Consider the following 12,384-nt stretch of genomic DNA (forward strand, 5'->3'; position numbering starts at 1 on the left):
AAGGGGAAACTGTCCATAGATATTTTTCAATTGTCTTTCTCATAATAAATGACAGTTCTTTATTTACCTCATGTACCAGGGATACTGCTGTGACAATAGTTTGTAGCTTGTCCTTGACAGGTATACCCAACCCAGTGATGCTCTTTAGGTGATAAAGAAAACTCAGGATATCCCTTGGGGTAATTAGGTGGCTTTCATTTGCAAGTCAGATTCATCTCCCAAAGCTTCAGAAGTTGCTATATTTAGATGCATGCATCCTACACACTCCTGGTAGTTTCATTTTCAATGGATGGAAGTTGTGCACTTCCCTCTTTCTTCTTGTTCTCCGTTAACCCCTTCCACCACTCTGACCTTTCAAAGTTATATCTATAGATAGACAATTAGTTTACAAGGAAACTAATATAATACCTCCACATCTTTAATAACTTACAAAATATATGCCTAACAAAAGCCCACATATCAGCCAATGCATTTATTCCCAGTGGTCAATAAGATTACAGTTGAGTACAAATTCCCCTCCCAACAGCTTGAGCCTGGATGCTTTCCCAAGCTGGACCACAATCAAAATGAGATCACTCTTAAAGTTCAGTCCTTCTATAAGCATTATGCTCCCCCCATAGAAATGTTTTTTGTCTTAGATTACTGCCACAACTATGTAGTCTATACACAAGAACATGTTACTCATAGTTCTGGGGGCCGAGACTAGGCTCAAGTAGTAGAATATTCACTGTCTAATAAAGAACAGTTTTGGGCTCATAGACAATATCATTGTGCAGATGCCACCAAGATAGCAGGAGAGACAAGCTGGTCCTCTGGGAGGTAGGAATATAGCTCAGTTAGTAGAGCCCTTGCCTGTCATATAGGACACTCTGGGTTCCACCTGCAGCACCATATAAGTGAGGGTGGTGGCTCATGCTTGTAATCCCACCATTCAAGAAACGAAGAAGCTCAGAAGTTCAAGGTCATCCACAGCTACAGAATGAGTTCTCTGGAGCCTTTCTGTTAGAGCATTATGCCAGTCACAAGATCTAATATTCTCCCAAGCCCCTGCCTCCTAATAGCATAACCCTTATATAGACATTCTTCGTATTATATGTATATATGTTGCAAAGACAGTATTGCAACACATGAATTTGAGGGCACAAACATTCAAACCACAGCAAACTTTTCCCTCAGTTTCCCTTCCCTGCAATCTTTGCCTTTGTGTTTCTTCCTTCCAAACCTCAGTCACCCCATCCTCAGGTCTCCTTTGAGTCAAGTGCCTCTGCATCAACCCAATGAGCATGCCCACTGTGGGCTAAGCAGCTCCTTGGCCATTCCTGCATCGACTGTCATATACTAGGAGAGAATGAGAGTGGCCAGAACTGCACACTCGCCTCAGAAAATTGTCAGCCTCCTTTTTCAGCCTCCATTCTCACCCTGACAGGACATAGTCACACATGTTACCTCCATCCTTGGTAGTTATCCCACGCGGTCATCTGGGCTGATGGCCATGAGCGATGCACAATGATCTGTGAGCTGGCTCCACAAAGAGCCCTTTCTTCCTGTTGGCCCAGGAGTCATGCTGATGAGGACCAAAAGCAGCAGAGAACAAGCACACATACAAATACTAAGCTATAGCAAGCTAAAGTCAGTGGGCCTGTGTCCATGATAAATGACAGCAACTTTATATAAATGAGCTTCAGAGCAATGGAGGGGGAGGTGGGGGGAGGCATCTGAAACACACCAAAAACAACAACAAAAACACAACCAAAAACAAACCTCAACTGAGAAGGGTTTGATTCATGTTTAAGAACAAAAAGTCACTCTGGTATTTATTAAGGACACTAAGGAAGACTTTGTCCCCAAGTGGACCAGAGCAATAAAGTTGTACAATAAAGAAGAGGAAAAGTAGGGACTCATACCTACCCCAAGAGCAGAATGAAGGAACCACAGATGTTGGAATTGTTAAGGGAAACCATGGAATTGTTAAGAGAGAACATGAGAATTAAGAGGGATTCTTGCAAACGCAGGCCAGGGTATCCAGTGGGGTAGTAGGAGATGGCAGAGTAGATCAGACATGGTAGTGGTCTGGTACCAGTGTGTGTGTGTGTGCCTATGTGTGTGCATGTGTGTGTGTGTGTGTGTGTAATTTGGGCTGAACTTAGAGGTCTTCTTGCTGTTGAGGACAAGGACAGCCTACTCACACAAGTTTTAAATAAGGCTGGCGACAGCTGAGTTAGAAAAAGATGTTTGTCACTAAAATCGCCCCATCCTTCTGATGGAACTTCTCTCCAAAATCTTTCTTCTCTGCTCAAAATTTGGGAAGCTTTGTTTTTAATTTCATGAAAAAGCAAGAAATGTTTAGTTTTGAAATAAGATGGGGACAAATAATGTTGATGGTAAACTCCCGCTGCAAGAAAGCGTTTCTGTGTCGGTGATGCATTTTGGATGGGTGACCTCCTGCCTGCAATGTCCCCAGAGCATAGCCACAGAGAGCTGAATAAAAGAAACTTAGCATCGAGAGCCAGTGGGTTAATATGGCCGTTCCAGGACTGCCCTCTAAACAGTAAAGTATTTGTCCTGCCTCTCCAGTGAGAACACATGTTCCAGCTTACTCCACACTGCTCCAGCTAATGCACACGCACCACAGTAAAGAGCTTTCCTATGAAAATATCCAAGGCTATTTCAAGTAACTGCAAACATATGCAGACTTGCTTCTGTTACATTCTTCTCCCATTGTTACCGGGACCACGTCCGCCTCTTCGCCACTGTTCTCCCCTTTGGTTATGTGGTACAGATGGTTTTTTACTTCGTTTTTCATTTCCCCCTCCCCTCTTAACTTTCAGAATTTGGTTTTTAGCAGGGTGTTTCTCAAAGTGTGCTCTGTGGATGCTCTTTAGTGAGCTTAGCATTCCTCAGGAAGAAGCCTTTGGTGAATGCCTTCCAGTACTTCATTGAAAATATAAGGCTGTCCCCCAGGCTCTGTCAGCACAGATGGTTTGGCTCATGTGGATACTTTCTATTTTAGTGTTAAATATATTAACTTACAAAGCATCACAATTTAGATATTTATTTACCGATATTAAAAACATTACCTTTGATACTAAATCTGGGCTTAAATATATATTTCAAATATGGCAAAGTGTTTAGTTCTTTTTTTCATTGTTTTTGAAATAGCATCAAAACATCTGGTCCATGGGTTGCTAGGGAGCGCTGCTTTCCTCCTTTTATTTTCTTGATATCTTCATCATGCGCACATCTTCATGTCTTAGAAAATGACGTGAGAGAACTGAGGAGATAGATGGCTTTTGCTGTTTACAAGGGGGAAGGCCTGAATTATTAATACCCAGAATCCTCAGCGAAAACTTGACACAGTAGCAAGTACCTGTACCCCTGGGTGGAGAGAAGCAGAAAGGCAGGCAGATGCCTGGAGCTAGTCTAGACCATCCATCAGTTTCAGGTTTAACGAGAAATAATGTGGAGAAGAATAGAAGAATGCAGCCAGTACCACTATGGCCTACGAGAGAGAGAGAGAGAGAGAGAGAGAGAGAGAGAGAGAGAGAGGAGGAGGAGGAGGAGGAGGTGGAAGAGGAGGAGGAGGAGGAGGAGGAGAAGGAGGAGAAATTGAGTATAATACTATCTCGGATTGTTCATATAACAAGATTTTCTAACTTTCATCATTTCCTATCAGATTCTAACTTTGTGTTTGTCATTTAAGCCCTGGTAAATGTGGGATGCCACCTGGATTCAGCAGGAGGCAGACAGCATAATAAACAAAGAGTTAATCACAGTAGCATCCATGAAAGGGCAGAGAACGGGACCAGGCAGAGCAACCATCAGACAGTGATAAGGACCTAAGTAAAATCTCTGGCAAGCAGAGAGCAAAGCTAGCCCGTGGGAGGGGTTCCACTCAGGAGAGAAATGGCTAGACTCTGTGGCTGCTGTCTTGCTCAGCTATGGCTTTCCCCAAGAAGAGCAGGACCTCCGGAGTGAGAGGTGACAGACCAGTGAGCAGCTGGGAGGTGTCGCTCCTCCCAGCTGACAGCAACTGCTTTCTTGTAGGAGAGGCAGTGGTACATCTTAGATCCTGCCACAAGCGGGATTCTGTTCTATTTTAAGGCAAACAAGGAACCAAATACAGCCTTTTAGGAAAAAAGGGAAATTGTAAGACTAATAGAAGTAAATATTGCATCAGAATATATAAATATGTACATTTTTACACCAGTGTTTAGTTTTTCTGGCACCATACACAAACATCTGTATGGCTGGCTTGTTAATATTTCTAATCATATTTTCTTTATATAAACACCCGAAGTGCATACACCTAGAAATGTGGACAAGATGTGGATTGAGCAAAATGTACAAAGAAGAAAAACATAAGTTTTTTACACACAAACCTCTACCTATTCTCATAAGAAAGCATACCACATAGCTGTAACATGTTGAAAAAGAAATACGGGTGTCACAAACTTATAAATATCCAACACTTAACAGTGTTGCATACATAAAATATTTGGGAAGTGATTTTTTGGGGGGAAAATATATTGAATTGTTTTAGAGAAATTACATGACTGTTTTTTTTAAAGATTCAGCTAATCAGGAAAGTTATTAGACTCATAAATCTTAAGAAACCTCTTCAGAATTATTTGGAATTTTTACAAATTCTTTCATAACTCACAGTGGTGTCTGTGTTTATAGTTTCTTATAAGTAGGAGGGGAATCAATGAGCATTAACTGTCCACAGACAACACCTATTAGTGAGCACTTATCATAGTTAATGTTGAACATCTGCATTAATACTACATGAACCTATTAATTAACCCCCTTTGTGTGGAATGTTTGTGGTGCATGACATCTTCCAGTATTTTTCCTGAGATAATGTGAAAGCTAATGAGAACTGCACATGTGCATCAAGAAGCGAACAGAGCCTGCATCCCAATCTTATTAAGCTTCTCCAGATGTGATAACATTGTCCTGTCTCCAAATGGCTTTTTTTTTTTAATCATCACTTTAAACTAATAAGATTTCAAATTAGAAAACAAAGTAACACAAACAGGGAACTTCCTGAACTTTCATTTGTTTTTTATTTTCTTTAATAACACTTAACTTCCTGTGGGTGGGAGATTGTGATTGCAGAGTCAATACACTGCTGACCGTAGAGAGAGGGACATTTTTCCTGCACATAAACCTGAATATTTTCAAGCTTAGAAGAGAACTAGACACAGACTGGATTGAATATTACCTAATGCACTTTAAGAGCCTATCCACAGAATACCAGCTACATCTGTGATATACTAAATGTTTCCATGGTTACCTCATCACTTTTTATTCATCCATCCAACTCAGGCTTATTAGGCTTCTTATCTTATTTATTTATTTATTTATTTATTTATTTATTTATTTATTTATATGTATTTATATGGTGGCACTAGGAACAAACTTAGGTCTTCCGTGCATGCTAAGCAAGCATGCTACCACTGAGCTTGATCCCTAGTTGTGTGCTGAGTTTCTTGGGATCTTTTGCTCTAGTGGGAAAGATGGATAGGAAGAAACAATTCACAGACATCACGAAGCTCAAAAAGAAGGAAAGCCAAAATGGGAATGCCTCAGTCCTTCTTAGAAGGGAGAACAAAACAATCATGGAAGGAAGTACAAGATCAAACAGAGGAATAGGAATTGAAGAAAAGATCATTGAGAGGCTGCCTCACCTGGAGATCCACCCCATATGCAGCCACCAAACCCAAGCACTATTGCTGATGCCAAGAAGTACTTACTGGCAAGAACCAGATAGAGACACCTCCTCAGGGGCTCTGCCAGAGCCATACTGATACAGCTGAGCAGGCTTGCAGCTAATCAGAGGACTGAACACAGGGGTCCCAATGAAGGTGCGAAAGAAAGGACTGAAGGAGGTGAAAGGGGTTGCAACCTCATGGGAAGAATAACATTATCAACCAAACAAATTCTCCACAGCTCTCATGAACTAGAAAACTAACCACTGAACACACATTAGCTCCAGGTGCATATGTAGCTGAAGATAGCAGTGTCTGGCATCAATGTGAGAAGAGACCTTTGGTCCAGGGAGGGCACATTTTTCCAGTGTAGGGGAATGCCAAGGTAATGGGTTGGAGAGGGTGATTAGAAGTGAGTGCACCTTTGTGAAGACAAGTAGAGGGAGAGGGGAGATGGGAGCAGGGTGGGGGAAGGGGATAACATTTCAAATGTAAATACAGAGAGTATCTAATAAAAAATAAATAAAAGAGATGGATACGTAAAATAACTCTCCGTCATCTATGCTGCACAACAAGTTTTTACCCTAAAGTTCTATGTGACAAAATGAGTGTTTATTATTGGTCTGCCAGTCCGCTGAGAGGGTTCAACATCATACAACCCTCATGGTTCAAGGAGCAGAGGTATGAAGATACAAGATCCCACACATGTACACACACACACACACACACACACACACACACACACACACACGCTTCCGCTCACATCAAAGTATGTGACTCAGCCGACTCATGTGGCTCAGCTGAACACCAGTGGGATAAGTGCACCCTGTCTGTGATGGGACATCGAGAGGAATTAAACCACCAAAGTCTCATCCACACTGTCACAAATGATGGTGTGATCAAAGCTCAAGTGTACGATGCCATGGAGGTGACCCTACATTGGGTCGGATCCTACAGGAGGTGTGCTTGTGAGAAACACCAGAGACACTCACCACAAAGGAGAAAAGATTTGCTTAGGCCCACGACTTCAACTCATATCCACTTGGCTGTGTTGTTTCTGGGTCTGTAGTGAGACAGAACATGGTGGAAGGGAAGCTGAGGTAGGCAAAGCTGATCACCACCTGGCAGCCAGAAAGCAGACAGAGAAGAAAGAACCAGAGACATGGTATAGCCTTTGAGGGACTCCCACTTGAGGACATATTTCCTCCAGCCACCTTCACTTTATGCCACCTCTCAGTAGTGCCACTAATGGGGGCCAAACCACCAACCCATGAACCTTTTAGATACTTCATATCTAAACCATAGAAAGAGGCCTGGATCCTGTTTGGGAATCAGAAAGATCTCCTCAAAAACAAGAGATGATCTGAAAGCTATACAGAAAACATATACAAAATATTCTACACCTAGGGCTCAGGGAACACTGAAGAAGAGGGGAAGAAAGGTTGTAAGAGCCAGAGGAATCAAGAGTTTGCTGTGAGATTGTGTCTTCTAGTAATGTCAGAAGCTACACTCATCAAGTCTCAGCGACATGACTGCCCAAATATGAGCTGAACAAGGAGGACACAGTAGATGTGCCAGAGTGGATGGGGGAAATCCCACAAGGCCTCAACCCGACACAGAAGACTGTAGGCGAATGAGGAAAGCTGGATGTGGGAGAGGATGGCTTCCCCAGGGAGGAGCACACCAACTTGTTGTCCAATGCCAAATGGTCAGCCCTGAAAACAAACATACAAGTAACACTATATGGGCTGAGCAGGTTATATTTAGAAATATGCATTTATATACACATACGCAAGCAGTCATAGTTAATAAAAGAAGAGGTTGTGAATTTGAAGGAGAGTTAGGAAGTGTCTATGGGACAGGTTTGGGGGGAGGAAAGGGAAGAAAGAACTTTATAATTGTATTATAAGCTCAAATAAATAAATACGTATCACATTAAAACAAAACGAAACAAAGAGTAAGTGAAAGGAAGTGTGAGAAAGCATCCGGGCAGCATGACAGCTTCAAAGCATTGGAAAGGGGCTCTAGGAGGGCTGCTCAGAGGAAGAAGAGGATGACCAGACTCCACAAAGCTGGAGAAGGGGGAACGTGAGATCTTGCAGGGCTTTGGGTCACTTCTGGAAATTGCTCTCCTTACAATGGCAGGAATGGCTAGGAGTGAGTTTAAGGAAATACAAGTCATCAGCAAATGCTAATCAACATCACTGAACCAGAGCAAGCACTGGCCACTGCATGCTTTAAACAAAGCTTCTCTGGCACACAGCCAGTTACTCATTTATAGATTGTCTGTGAGTGCCTCTTGCTACAATCCAAGTAGATGTGGCACAGGGCTGCAGTAGTTGATTAATCTGCTCTACCTCCCCAGCAGTGGCTTCACAAGTTCCTCACCAGCTGCTATGATGCTCTGGATTATCAAATGAAAGATGCACACACACACACACACACACACACACACACATCATTATCTTTAATATGCCTTTATCAGCACGATGGCTGGGCCACTCACAAACTAATGCCTCCTCTCTGATACTCCTGACTTACTACTTACTAAAATCTATATTTCATCTTTGCCACCCTAGACCCAATGTGATGGGGGGGGCCTGGGGGGAACCACTCTTCCTGGATCTTACATAATCGTATACTTTCCCTTCTTCAGCTCTCAAGCTGGTCCTTCTGCCCTACACACACACACACACACACACACACACACAAACATACACACCACATGGCAAGGTAGTTCTGCCTCTTAAGTCCTCAAGTCCCACCTCTGTTAACCATTGGTTACCGGCAACTTTATCTGCCAATCCAAACCAGCTGGGGACAGCATCTTACATACAGCATTCTCGTGCAATTTTAGGAACCTATAATGCAAGCATTAAACCAAATCCACACCAAACACAGATGCCAAATATTTCCTACCTGACCCTTTAGAAAAGCAGGTTTCCCAGTGCCATCAAAGATGGAATAGATAGCTTTGAGAAGAAACCAGAGGAGGAAAGGAGAGAGCCCTGCACATCATTTGATAGAGAGAAGAGGAGAATAGAGAAGGGGGGGATGAGCCAGCAGAGGAAATCAAGCATTCTGGCTCTCTGTTAGTTCTTATCCCATTTCACAGACTCAGAAACAAAGGTCTCAAGAACATGGGAGACTATAGTCCACAATTACAAATTGCTTTCCATCTGTATGTGCATCCCTTTGTAATGTGGCATTTCTGCTGCTTCTGAGAAAAAGACAGGAGGAACTGGTCTCCGGCTTCAACCCAGGCTGTTCTGGTGCTTGGCTTTGGTAAAACAGATGTAGCAGGAATTGTCAGAGTTCCAGCCTCAGATGCAAGCGGCCTTCCTATTCTTTCTTTCTCTCTAGACCTCACACTCCCACAAGGAGCCCTGAGTGAGCCTTCTGAAAGAGGCAGTCAATGGTGCCAACAAGGACCCCAGGTACTAATCAGCCAGCTGTCACTCCAGGAGTCCCCAGCAAGCATAGGTTAAGTTGCTTCCCCAAACCCTGAACTAAAAAAAAAAAAAAAAAAAAAATAGAAAAGTCTTCTTTGAAGCCACTAAGCTTTGGGGAAGTCTGTAACACAGCAAGAAATGACTGAAGCAAAGGGTTATGACCAAGGCCACATAGCCATATTACTCCGTGTAGCAAAACTAGGATTCAACCTGAGTCCTTAAGGTGGTAAGTCTCAATCAATCTCTCTCTTAGCATCTAAACAAAAACAGAAACAGCAACCTATTGGTTACTTTCTGGTGATCTAGCTTAATACACTGACTTGGATGACTTCAGAGCTGAGAAATACGATGTTAAAGGGCTTTAATAATTCTTCTCCCTAGAAACAGACTATATAGAATATTTAAAAAAAAAAAAAAAAAAAAAAAAAACAGGATTCAGATAACCCAGGAATACAATGCTTTCTAGGATTTGTATCCATTTGCATTGATTTTCACTGTTTTTTTTTAATGTTTATTTATTTTATGTACATGAGTACACTGCAGCTGTCCTCAGACACACCAGAAGAAGGCATCAGATCCCATTACAGACGGTTGTGAGTCACCATAGTAATGAGATCAAATGATCATGTGTCTGTTTGCTTCAGAGAAACTTCGGCTGAGATCCCGTTATTTTAAAGGGAGAGAGACGCTAGGTGAAAGGAATTTCCAGAAGCAATGAGAAAGCTTTCCGGAAATCTATGCTATATCTATACCCAGCTTAGTTTGGACACTGTAGTGTTATTTGTGGTAGTCAACTGACTACATCTGGAATTAACTAAAACCCCAAACGGAGGGACACACCTGTAAGAGATTTTTGCTTAATTTTCAGTGAGAAGACCTACTTCCAATCCTGATCTTTGAGGTAGGAAGACACACCTTTAATCCAGATTGTCTGAGTTAAGAAAACTCACCTCTAGCCTCGGCTATACCTTCTGCTGGAAGCTTACGTAGAGGACATGGAAAAAGAAAAAGAAATGCTCTTTGCTTGCTTGTTGTCCTCGCCTCCTTAGCAAATCCATTTCTTCGTTGGCATTAAAGCCTACTTCTCTGGGATTCCAGTTATGCTGAACACCAGCTGAGACAGTCAGCCTCATGGACTGAACAGTTCCTGGGTTCCTGGAACTTTCATTCATACGCAGCCATTGTTGGACTACCTGGCCTGCAGTCTGTAAGTCATTCTAATAAACCCCCTTCTCTCCCTCCCCTCTTTCCCTTTTTCTCTCTCTTCTATATACTTTTTATATGCTCTCTAGATATATTCTATATCTCTAAAGAACCCTGGTGAACATAGGCACACACTCACTGAATTTAGGAATGGAAGTCTCAAAGGGAAAAGGGGAGACAGAAAATGGGAGGCAGTGTGTCTAGCTTCTAGCTGTAGGATTATCCTGGCAATGTGCTCAGATGAAGATTGGCTTAAAGAACTGTCACTTAGGCAGGGAAAACAAAGTGAGAGCAATGGTTCAGGGTAGACTGAAAGATTCTCAGGCATCCGAAGACAAATATAACCTAAGCACAATGGGAAAGGGCAGGTGCTAGAAAGGTGTAAGAAATGCCAGACTGAGATGTGATCATTATGCAGAGAGACCAGGATGACTGAGAACAAAAGACTGGCCGCATCAAGACAGTTGTGGAGGAGCCACGGTTACTCTCGCACACTGTTAATGAGAACGGCAAATGGCACAACCTCTTAGGACAACCATCTCTCGGCTCTTTCAGGCCGTCTACTCATCTACTCTGTGACACAGCAACCCCTCCTCTAGGTTCTCATCCTAGGGAAACAGAAACATGTGTTCTCAGAAAGGCTCATGCAGGAATGTTTGCATGCAGCCCTATAAAGTCATAACTATAAAGTGGATACAACCCAAATGTCCATCAATAGGAGAATAAATAAACAAGTTGTGTTATATTCATACCATAACAAAAACAGTTCTCTGTAATAATAAGAATAAACTACTAATGCATAAAGCAACATTGATAAATAGTAAAAATATTATGTTGGGGCAAGTTTTAGCAGTCTTCATTCCACAGGTCCAATCTGGTTCACCAACTACTTTAAATAAAGCACTACTGGAACCTGGCCACACCCACTCATTCTATATTTTCCTCACTTGCTACAGCCGCTGGGAGCAGAGAGACCAAAACTACAAAACTAAAGACATCCCTATTGAGTTCTTTACAAGAAACATTTGCCAACCTCTGTGGGGAAAAAAAAAAAAAAAAAGCCAAGCACAAAAAAGTCCACACTCTGTGATTTCCTTTGTGTGAAATACAAGAACAGACCCAACTAACTCACATCACTTAGACAGTGTATCCGAGTCCTCCGGGCAAACAGCATCAATGGGATATGCTTTTATTCTGAGAACTGGATTATATCGTATGGAAGCCCAGACACTCCAGAACATGTCATATACAAATGAGAGAAATGGGGTTGCTGGCATAAGTCACAGAAGCCAAAACAAAATAAGCAAACAAACAAACAAACAAAAACCTAAGTGTTGATGCCCAGCAAAGGGAGAAGGAGGTGAAAACGATTCCATCCTATTTTCTTCTCTTCCATCCTTCCAGGGATCTCTTAATGCAGATCTATCCTCATTCAGCCTAACAAGTCAAGAACTGGTCCTTTCTGTGAAAACACCCCATAGATATGCCCATAAACAAAGCTTTATCTAGTATCTGGGTATTCCTCATCCCAGTAAAGTTGATATACAAAAATTATCCAACACACACACACACACACACACACACACACATACACAATATATACACTAAATAAATAAATATAAAAACATTCATCAATTTCACAAATTGATTTAAATCATGCTGTACCTTTGTTTTAATAGGTTATGATACAACACTTTGGGGCTTTTTATAGAAATCATCACCAGTTCAGTTAATTGGACATAATTTTGCCTCTCGGAGGATTTCTAACTATGGTCAAGATGCCCACATGGAGAGGCCCAGGGCTTCCTCATTCACTCCATTTGCTCATCCAGCAAGCATGACCACAGACTCAGCAAGCCACACAATGAGTTAGGTATTTCCCCTCATCAGGGGAATCACACTCAGTTTAAATAACTTACTGATAACATCATGCAGCATGACGACCGACTGCAAAGCACCTGGACTTTGTTAATCCTGGTAAGCCCTCCATAGGACACAATCTACCCTGTCCTGTTACC

The sequence above is a fragment of the Micromys minutus genome (genome assembly GCF_963924665.1).
Source record: "Micromys minutus genome assembly, chromosome: 19".
In the NCBI taxonomy this organism is placed as follows: Eukaryota; Metazoa; Chordata; class Mammalia; order Rodentia; family Muridae; genus Micromys; species Micromys minutus.